Below are 10,775 nucleotides of genomic sequence, written 5' to 3'. Positions count from 1 at the left end.
ATGTATATGGGTAATGGAGATACTAATACTAACATTACAACAATACGCAGTGCTGTGATGCATGTATTGGCAATTGGGATTAAAAGTGCAACCACTGAAGATACCATTATATTATATTAATACTGTATGTTCACTAATGTTCACAGCACAGTTTTTACTAAACTATAAATGCACAGCATGAATAGCAACTAACATATGGACAACACAATTCGATGGTGAATACAGTATCCAATAGTAAGTCTTGATTAGGCATCTTACAAGATGACTATAAATTCTAGCCCTTCCCTTATGTTTCTTCAAAACCTCCTCTAAATTCCCATTGTCGCAACTGATAAATTCGTCAACCTAAGATGACACAATTCACATTACGTGGGAAAGTTCTTAATTGAATGGCAAAAATAGATCTCTTTCTAACACTCCCATTCCACTGGAATGCGAAAAGGCACTGTGACAACTGAACGATCTTTTTTTTACGTTTTTTTTTGTTTTTTGTGTGGGTGTTCTGTCTCATCATGCTTTTCATAGTACAGACTGCTGTCTGGGGCTGTAACTAGCCCCTATTAAAAAAGGGTGACCGGCCATATGTTGGGCGGGCTGCTATAAGCGAGATTTAATCAGGAAAATGCTGTTGCATCTTGGATCATATTCCGATAATGAAATCAAATTTCGCACAAATCCATGGTCCAATTTTGGTCGCTGTACAGTCGCTCAATGATCGCCATCTAGTGGAAAATTGGCCCTAGCGTGTTTAGGTATAGCCCATCTTTACATTAAAAATGCCCATAAACTCTACTATTGTTACTTTCTTGGCCCGGGAATTTCTATTACCATTTATTTAGATTCAGGCACACAATGTCCTTTTGATGGCATATTTCATACCACATTTAGTTGGTAAAGATGGGAGAGATGGGAAAAGATCAGGTTTTGAGTTTTTATGAAATTATGAAAGACAACCATTAAGGAATGGTGACTTTGTCATAGAAGTAGACGCTGTGCCATTTCACTTTGCACAATTTATTACTTTTTATTACCATTTATTTAGATAGAGGCACACAATGTCCTTCTGAAGACAGATATCTTACCAAGTTACCAAGATCAACATTCAGATTGTGAGCTTTCTGAAATGTTTTGAAGGAATTAAGTCTTAAGAAACTGTGATTCTGTTATAGAAGTAGACGCTGTGCCACTAGCTATTGCTTTTCATTGCCGATGATGTTGATACAACCACCTCATTTTGAGACCGATGGCACGTCTATCTTAGAAACCAGGCTGTTAGTCCACCACAGCAGTCAAATACATGTGGCACCATCTACGCATAGAGGTTCTTTATCTTTATCATTTTTTGCAAGTTTGTATTATATTTACTACAGGAAACGGAAAACGAAAGTGAAGGTTTGACCCCAGTCTATACAGTTGAAAGTCTAACACAAAGGTAACAACTATTCCATGTAAATGGCAAAGGGAAAGCATATACTTTGGTCTCAGAGTTAACACTTGTAAGGAACACCACTTGGAACTGATGGATTCAGTTCATATTGAGGAAACTGCATTGCTTTCCTTAGTCACAAGTATGACTTTCATCTGTACATCAATGACGTCAGCAGATTTGTAAGATCATGTTATGATGAGATGGTTGATGTCAATGTTGAAGAATCTGAGAGATGTGAAGAACTTGAGATACAAAAAATGTATGCCAACAACAAAGCAAAATGACGTATGAGTCATTGTCTCATTATCCGAGAGAGAGAGAACTGGTTTATTCATTCAAACACACACAAAGTCATGTACAAGGTGGTAGTCACGGGACTAAATTGCCTCGTACAAATACAAAGTTCAAAAGAGGCTGGCGCTTAGCAATGGCATGTTCTGCCTAATTGTAATCATCACAATTTTCACTTAACAATTTAAAAATATGGATCTACACACCCACAAGTATACATATATATCAATGATAAAATCGATCTCATTCGGAAAGATTAAAATGTGACACTTCAAGGTCTAATGTGAGTTTAACAGATCGACGCAATATGGTAGCGTGGTGTTCCTAAACCGTGATGTTCGGCAGTTAAACTGGCTAAGGTTGTCAGCATTCCTGAGGACCCGACCATGTGCCTAAGAGCGCCGTGGTGGTAGCCAGTCACTGAAAAGCTCAGAAAGAACAAGTGATCTGGCAAACTTCAGACAGAGAACTTTACGTCTTACATGCAGAGGTTCTAGATCACACGTCTGTAGCGCTGAACTGTAGGAACTGTATGAGCGACCAAGAATGGTCTTACAAGCTCAGACCTGGACACGCTCTATCATACGTGACTGTTCTGCTGTAAGCCCAGGATGCCAAACCTGGCAGGCGTATTAAAGCGTGGGGCGGACAAACCCTATGTACACAAGTGCTAAGTCGCTAGTGCTCAAACCGTGTTTCTTCAAACACCTAATCATGTTAGCATGACGGCGGTTAGCTTTGCCCACTATCATTACCACATGTGCAGTCCACTTCAAGTTTGCTTGTAATATTACACCAAGGACCTTGGCCTTGTGCACAACTTCAAGTTGCGTACCTTATCCGCCATAGGGTTGATGCATTAATGACCTAATTTGGAAGAACACACTGTGGTAACGGTAACTATCATGTTAATACCCCCCTCACATGTAGCGAAAATCGATCGGGCGACTCTGCGAGCTCTAAATTACGAGGAGGCATAACCCTTCCCGTCTGGTCATGCCTCCTCGTAATTTAGAGCTCGCAGTCTCGTCGTCCGATCGATTTTCGCTACATGTGAGGGGGGTATTAACATGATATTTACCGTTACCACAGTGTATAAGGAAGACAACTAAAAGCTGTTGCATTGCTGTTGAATTACGTTAAATATATTCCCATCTCCAGAAGCAAAACAATGAAAACCATTATTACTATCAAGTCTTTTCACACTCAGGCAGTTACGAACACTGCTATATCTGCTGTCTGTTATTGAGACTGGCGATTTTATAAGGAAGCTGAATATTTTGTTCTATGTTTCTTTGCTTACTCTAATAAAGCTTAAATGGTTGTGGTTTAATTCGAGTCTGTGCTTTCTTTGTTTGTAAGTGTAACGGAATGTTTGTATGTGTAACCATGAGACAGGAATTTTATATAATTATATATATAAATCCAGCATAGTGTTATAGTGTTATCTTGTTCACCTACCGATAGATGGAGAAACGCATTACAGAGCAATGCTACCTAAACATAACGTGCTGGCGTAGCTTATAGAACAAATATTGAATATATACCTGTTACCCACTTAATTACGTCTTGTGCTCACCATAATGTCCACTCACATGGTGAGGGCTATCTTTATACTTCAATCCGGAATGCTTTTGAAGAAGGAAAACTAGCAGGAAGGTCGAGCTTGGTAAGTGCGGATGCAAAATCGACTTTTGTAACTCAGAGGTAAAAATAGGTTAGACAGAATATACGTTTGAGGACAAAATTTGTTGCTTTTGTCCCAACTGTATTCATCTTTCGCGCTCAAACTCTCTCTCTCTCTCTCTCTCTCTCTCTGTCTACCTGCCTGTCTGCCAATGACTACTCTTCCCACAAGAAAATGGTTTCTTTCGGAAGTAACCCTTTCAAACTCAGAATCTAAGAACTCTATCAGCTGCGTCACAGTCCACGTTTTCTTTCTAACCTAAAGTAAATTCCTTGCTTTTTAGTCATTCACGTTGTCGCCTGTTTTCCCCGTTCCGTCAAACTCGGACACATGTTGTGGAATATGTTACGAAATAATTGATGGTAAAATTTCACCTGTGAGCACTGTGGTCTTACACGTAACGCTAGGGGGCGTGAGTGCACTGCTACACCCCATACCCCCACTAACACTTTCAGGGGAGGGGCTTCTAAATCGAATTTACCATTCCATACATGGTTAAGCCATGCAAAACAATCACTTAAAAACACATTTACCTACATTTAAAACCTCAAATCTTTACCCCCACCGCAAAGCTGGATTTGTCAGGTTTGTTTTGGTTAAAAAGGAGCGAGTTTAACTCCGGCATTTTAACGAGCTACAGCCAGATGATTGTCATGATGCCAGGATTTCACCCCCTGTCCTAATGGATCAGTCCACTATGGAGGTCGAATATGTTCACGCCCTTCATTCTGTTGGCGACGGTTGCAACCTTTTGACCTGATAAGAACTACCTGTTTGTGTTGTTTACCTGGTTTGCAACGGCGGTAGGAGGACCGAACGAAGAAGACCCACCACAGCGTGTAGGTTGGGAGAAAATCACGCGCTGTCCCGCCAGAGTCCGAACAGGGCCATGAGGCATGATATGGCACGTTACCAGGTTATCACGAACTTCAAGGTAGATCGTTTTATTTTAGGACATCGCTTCAAGCATGCCTAGACCACAGGGAGGGCGGGCAATTCAACAGTCAGTGACTTGAAACAAATGATACCTGAGGTCACCAACACCCCTCCCACAAGACAGGGTTTGGTCTATCAGACACGTACGAGGGGTGATCAATAAGTCCTGGGCTTGACAAATGAATAAGGTACGTTACTCAAACTTTGGGGCAAAACTATGTCCTGTATCTATATTTACGAAATTCTACATTATTTATTTACTTTCCAATCGACGTCCTTTTGGAAATCTGTAGGTAAGTGCCAGGAAATACAACCATTTTTTTTTATTCACATTTCTTTAAAGAGGATGAGACGGAAAGCAGACCCTGCTTATCGAGGTCTTCTCCTCATGTACATAAACAAAATAAAGACACACATACAGGACTACAAAACGCTAAATAACAAAGGCAAGAGATAATGATAACGACATGAAATAAAACAACAAGGGATCAAATAACAAAGTGACGTGTAGCTGGCATACAAACTTAGAAGTATTCAAATAAGGTTATAAATCAACTTAAACAACCTGTCTATTGAACACAAGACATAACTACATGAAAATAAACAAGGAATCAAACAACAGAGTGACATATGGCTGATAAACAAACTTAGAAATAATCAAATAAGGTTCAGCTAAAACGATCTGTCTGTTTGATGAACTTAAATAAAACATCAAATAAATGACAGTTCTGAATGGTAGATAGTACTGGGTTTCCCCTGAGTAAGGTTGAACATAAAATATTTTCAGTGGTGTGTCTTGGGTCAAATGGTAAGATACCCTGCATGAACATAGTGGTTAAAGGTGACAACATATCAAGTCTTGCATCATTGTATAGAGGACAGTGTAGAAAATAATGTATAGTTGATTCGTTAGGGTGGCCACATTTACACATAGGACTACTTACACATTTATGTTGGAACAGGTGGAAATTCAAGTGACCGAAGTTAAGTCTAAGTCTAGTGAGATGGATTGCTGGGAATCTGGGACCATGCGAGAAGTGAAGGTGGGTAGGAGGTCTATAGAAAAAAGACTCCAACTCATTTTTGAAGCTAGAAACAGAGGGAGATACTCTGGTAGTGAGCGGTAGTTTATTCCATGAAAGAACAGAGGAAGGTAAGAATGATCTCCTGTACTTCTCAGTTCTAGAAGGAATTTGGATATAATTTTGATTAGCACGAAGGCTGTATGTAGTGCGGTCACAGATCTGGGGTGGAATAATTTCACAAAGATATTCAGGTGTTAAACCGTTAACCATTTTGTAAAAATGAATAAGTTTGTGCTTTTGGTGTCTGCTGGCAGTAGTTTCCCACCCAACTTCTGACAAGATACTGTCGTTACTTGTTCCTCTCATTGCACCTGTGCAAATTCGAGCTGCAGTGAGCTGGACAGATTCAATTAGGTTGCAATCTTTAACCGACAATTCATCCCATACAACATCGGCGTACTCTAATAGTGGTCGTATCATAGTTTTGTAAAGAATTTCGAGTGTTTGCCTTGGAGCAAATCTTGAAATTCTCTTTAGTAAATTTGTTCGTTTCATTGCATTAGTTGTAATAATTGAAACATGTAATGACCATGATAATTTTGGCGTAAGATGTAGGCCGAGGTGTTTATGAGAGGATACCTCAGTCAACCGAATACCCATAAAATACAGTGGTGGATGTACAACTTTAGTTCGCTTGGTTGTAAAAGTTATTAGTTGAGTTTTAAGAGGGTTGAATGTAACGAGCCACTGACGTGACCAGTTATGAACTAGTCTAAGATCGTGATTTAGCCTTACAGCTGAGGTAATAGGGTCTCTAACAATCTCAGTTAGTGAGGTATCATCTGCAAATAAGCGGCCATCCGTTTCTAAGTTGTCCACCAAATCATTGATGAAAACAAGGAAAAGAAGTGGGCCCAAAATAGAGCCCTGTGGGACACCAGCACCAATGGGTAACCATTCGGAACAGGCTCCGTTGAGTACAACACGCTGCTCACGATCATTTAAATATGACTCAATCCAGGCAAGGAGGGGACCAGTTATTCCTAATTGTTTTAATTTGAAAATAAGCCCCAAATGCCAAACTTTATCAAATGCTCAAGATATGTCTAAAAAAACAGTACGTACATCAAGTCCTTGATCAAGTGCTTGATGCATATTATGTGTTAGATATAACAGTGAGTTAACTGTCGAGTCTCCCGGAGAGAAACCTGAGTTTCGATCGGTGAGCAGTTTGTTTTCGTACAAGTAGGATGACAAGGGGATATATACAATTCTCTCAAAGACTTTTGATATACAACACAGCAGAGATATAGGCCTATAATTTGTCTTTGTCTGTTTGTCACCATTTTTATGGACGGGAATTACATTTGAGCGCTTCCAAATTCCCGGGAAGCAGCCGCCTTGAACTGACCTATTAAACAAATTGGAAAGTGGCGCAGCAAGGGATGGGGCAATGTGTTTGAGAAGTCTGTTGCCGATGCCATCGGGTCCAGTGGCCTTACCAACGTCGAGATTGCACAAAATTGTATAGACATCAAGGGGAGAACAATTAATGCAGTTCTTAGTAGATTCAGTTCTAGGTGTAAATTGCGGAAGGGTGGCTCCAGCTGTGTTTAGGTGCGTTTGTGACGCAAAGTATTGATTAAAAGCCTCAGCCTTGGCCTTGTCATCTGATACAACACGTCCATTGTCAATCAGGGATGGTATTGCTCGATCCAGCTTACCCAAGAACATTTCTTTGGAAACTGACCACCACTTTTTAGGATTTGTAGCAGGGTTAGCGAGATCGAGACACAGGCTGAGACGATGGTTCAATTTAGCTTTCCTAATGAGGCTTGTACACGCGTTGCGTATATGTTTGAAAGTCTGAAACAAATCTGGACTATTTGTCCTTTTGTATTTCAAGTAAAGTCGCTTCTTTTTTTCTCAGCATATGCCTAATTTCACAGGTCATCCACGGCTGATCCCTCGGGCGAACAGTGATCACTTTACTAGGCACAAACATTCTGATAGCGCTAGAGAGGGTCGCCATAAATGACTCAGTTGTGGCATCAATATCAGGAAGGTTCGCCGAAAACATGGCATTCCAATCGATAGTCAGAATTTTGAAGTTCAGTCCCTCGTAATCCGCCTTTCCAAAATCGTAGACGGTTCTTTTGAATGTTTTAACAGGTGGGATCCTGAGAGACATTTTTCCATATATAAGAGAGTGATCGCAGTTGGATAGAGGTGCATGTGTACCACACTCGGTGAAAAGACTGGGAGAATCGGTGATAATTAGGTCAATCAACGTTGTCGTCCGCTCAGTAATTCGAGTGGGCTCTCGAATTAGCTGTACAAAGTTATTATCAGCAACAAACCTGTCGATGTCGACTGAGGAATTATCTGAAGTATTGTTAAAATCCCCAACAATAACTACTGCAGTTTTACCACCTGGGTCAGTCATAATGACGTCTGCTGAATTCTGCAGGTGATCTATGAATGCTGTGCGTTCTTGCGCACTTTGACCAGGAGGTCTGTAGCAGACACAGATAAATACTTGCCAATTGTTGGCCTCAATTTCACACCAAATTGTTTCAAAAAGATCGCATTCTAAATCACTCCTTCTTTTAGAAGGTATTGAGTTCCTGACATAAAGTGCGACTCCACCACCATGCCGATTTCGGTCACGTCGCATCGGGGACTGGTATGAGGCAAGTGAAATGTCCGAATCGGGTATTGTGGAATCGCACCAGGTTTCAGACAAAGCAATAACATCAAAATCATCCTCAAGAGCAATCGTTTCAAGCTCATGAAGTTTAATGAAATCGTTGGCAGACAGGCTCCTCACGTTTGAGTGGCATATAGACAGGTGTCTTTGTTTATCTAATGGGAATTTGCCCATGACGAGGTTAGGTTAGTCTGGTTGCCGCGCAAACGGGAGGCTTGTTATTAGATAATCGTAAGGACACCAGCTACACAAGACGGTGGTAAGACATAAAACATCATAACACACAAAATGAGATCTTATCCTAAATACAACCATTGTGATTTATGATCAGAGAAATTGTCAAAATTCTTGACGTCATTGACGTCTCTTATCTTTTTTTTATATGGCTGACTGTTGGAGTACAAAACTCCATTTGGGGTCATGTGGCCCACCTGCAGCGTATGTTTTAATCACGTCATTCGTTAATATTTAAATATTCTTATTATCATTAATATGTTTCATAAATTCTGTGGGGGTGTTTTTTGTATTACCCATGCTTTACACAAAATTTGAAACATGAACCAATTTGTATTGCAATGTTTACTTATAGCTATTATAGCTTCTAGTTCATGTTTTTTGTTACAAATCAATCGTGCATTGCAGACGAGAATGTTTGGCATTCGGTGAGACTCAGTTTGTTTACCTACCGTAGCCAATGAGTGATCCTCCTCCTTGATTGAATTCACGTTGGCAAGGTGGCGATGGCGCGCTTTGTTCTTCAGGAATGTCTGGCGTTCATCGGGCAAAATTGGGCGATTGTTGATGATCGTGCAGATTTTTCTTGCTGTGCTGCGTCCAGCTTTGCATCCTCTTGTGTTCCAGATACCACACTGGACAAGCAGACTCTTGGTCTGCCCAGGAACTACATTATTTCGACGAGAGAGAAGGAATTCCGCCCTGGAGTAGTAGCGCCCTCCCACAGCAGTAGCCACCATGTCTTTGTCTTGCAGAAACAACACCACCAGGACGCATAAAAGCGGGTATATCCACATGGTTGTCAGAATCTTGGAACACTAAGACAGTTATATACACACTAAAATACTGACATTTAAACCAGAGTCTATAAAAACGAAGTTTCTCGCAGGAAACTCAGAAAGCCTAAAAACAACATGGCAGCCCACCAGGAGCGCCCCACGGTCAAAATCCTAGCAGAACTGAAGGCCTTCGGCCTTCGGCTCTCCGCCAACCTCCGAAATCGTAAAAGAAACTTCGGTCCGAGACCTTATGGATGTCATCAGCACGCTCATTAATTTTCGCATGATTTCAGGAAAAATAGAATTTTTTTTCCTCTTCGGGGATGGTCAGATAGACCATGAAAACATTAGGCAAATATGTTGTGTTGTAGCCTAATAATCACACTTGTAGAAGTGACACTAGGGAGATAGCCATGACTAACGTTATAGTTGCAGAAGTGAAACTTGTTGGATAGTTGTAAAAGTGCCACCAATATGGAAGTCATGAATGTTGTTGCCAGCTTGGCAAGTGATACCAGTGTACCACACTAGTATATCTAGTATCACTTTTACTACACTAGTTCATTTCTTTACAGGACACTTGTTAGGTGTGATGTCAAGTTTTGTCACTTCAACTTTGTTACAGAGTTTATGGTGTCTATTTTGAAAATTAAGCCATCTTGTTTTGTTTTCGCGCTATCTCATTTTTGCCCTCTGCATAGAATGTCATCCATAAAATGTACTTGCTGTGGCCATCCGGTGATTGTGTGTCTCTTTGCTTATTACCTCATGAAATATTCATGGTGGTTATATTTTCATTGCGTATGTAACCGTTATGTGTGTGTGTGTGTGTGTGTGTTAGTGTGTGTGTCTGTCTGTCTGTCTGTCTGTCTGTCAATCTGTCAACAAGATAACTCAAGGGCTGGGTGGATTGGTTTAAAACTTGGTGTGTTGGTAGGCTGTGGAGAAAGATTGAAATGATTAGATTTTCCCGTGGTACTGCAGCGTTCCGATTTTGCTATTTTGTGTTCTGAACATGCTATGGACACGATTTTCGTGTGTTTACCGATGTCATCCATAAAATTTACTTGCCTTGGCCTAACATTTTTAATCTAAGAAGTAAACATTAAATTAGTTAGACTTTAGCGTGAATATTGTTAAATGTTGCTTGATATATAACTACAGTATTAAACGATGCTGATAGTAATCAATTTGACATGGATTGACTGATAATCTTGAATCTTCATTATTATGAAGACAAATAAAAGTGGGCAGGAGTGGAACTTGGAAGAAGCAGAAAAAATGACAATAACAATAACAATGACAATGAAGTTTATTGCATATTCATGCCGCTTTTGGGCCAAATGCAGTAATCGGATACAAAGGGAGTGATAAACATCGGATCCAATTTAATGGAGCGATAAAAACGCTATACATGCTTCTTCTCTCTTCTACACGTGTAGACAAACTTACAGCAGAGCTTTGCGCTTGCGTGGCTATAATACAAACCAACAAGGAAATAACACCATAGCATCACAGCCTAAAAGCTACACTAATAGCCTTACCTTAACTTTTTGTGTAGCTGTACATTGTATGATTAAACAGGAAATGGCAAAGCAACTGGATACTAAAACTTTACATGGGTATTTTGGACTCTAGTATTTTTAGACACATGTAGAGAGGAAACGTCAGGAACTGGTGGTGT

This window comes from Branchiostoma floridae, chromosome 7 (assembly GCF_000003815.2).
Source record: "Branchiostoma floridae strain S238N-H82 chromosome 7, Bfl_VNyyK, whole genome shotgun sequence".
Taxonomy (NCBI): Eukaryota; Metazoa; Chordata; class Leptocardii; order Amphioxiformes; family Branchiostomatidae; genus Branchiostoma; species Branchiostoma floridae.
Note: the sequence above shows the minus strand (reverse complement) of the source record.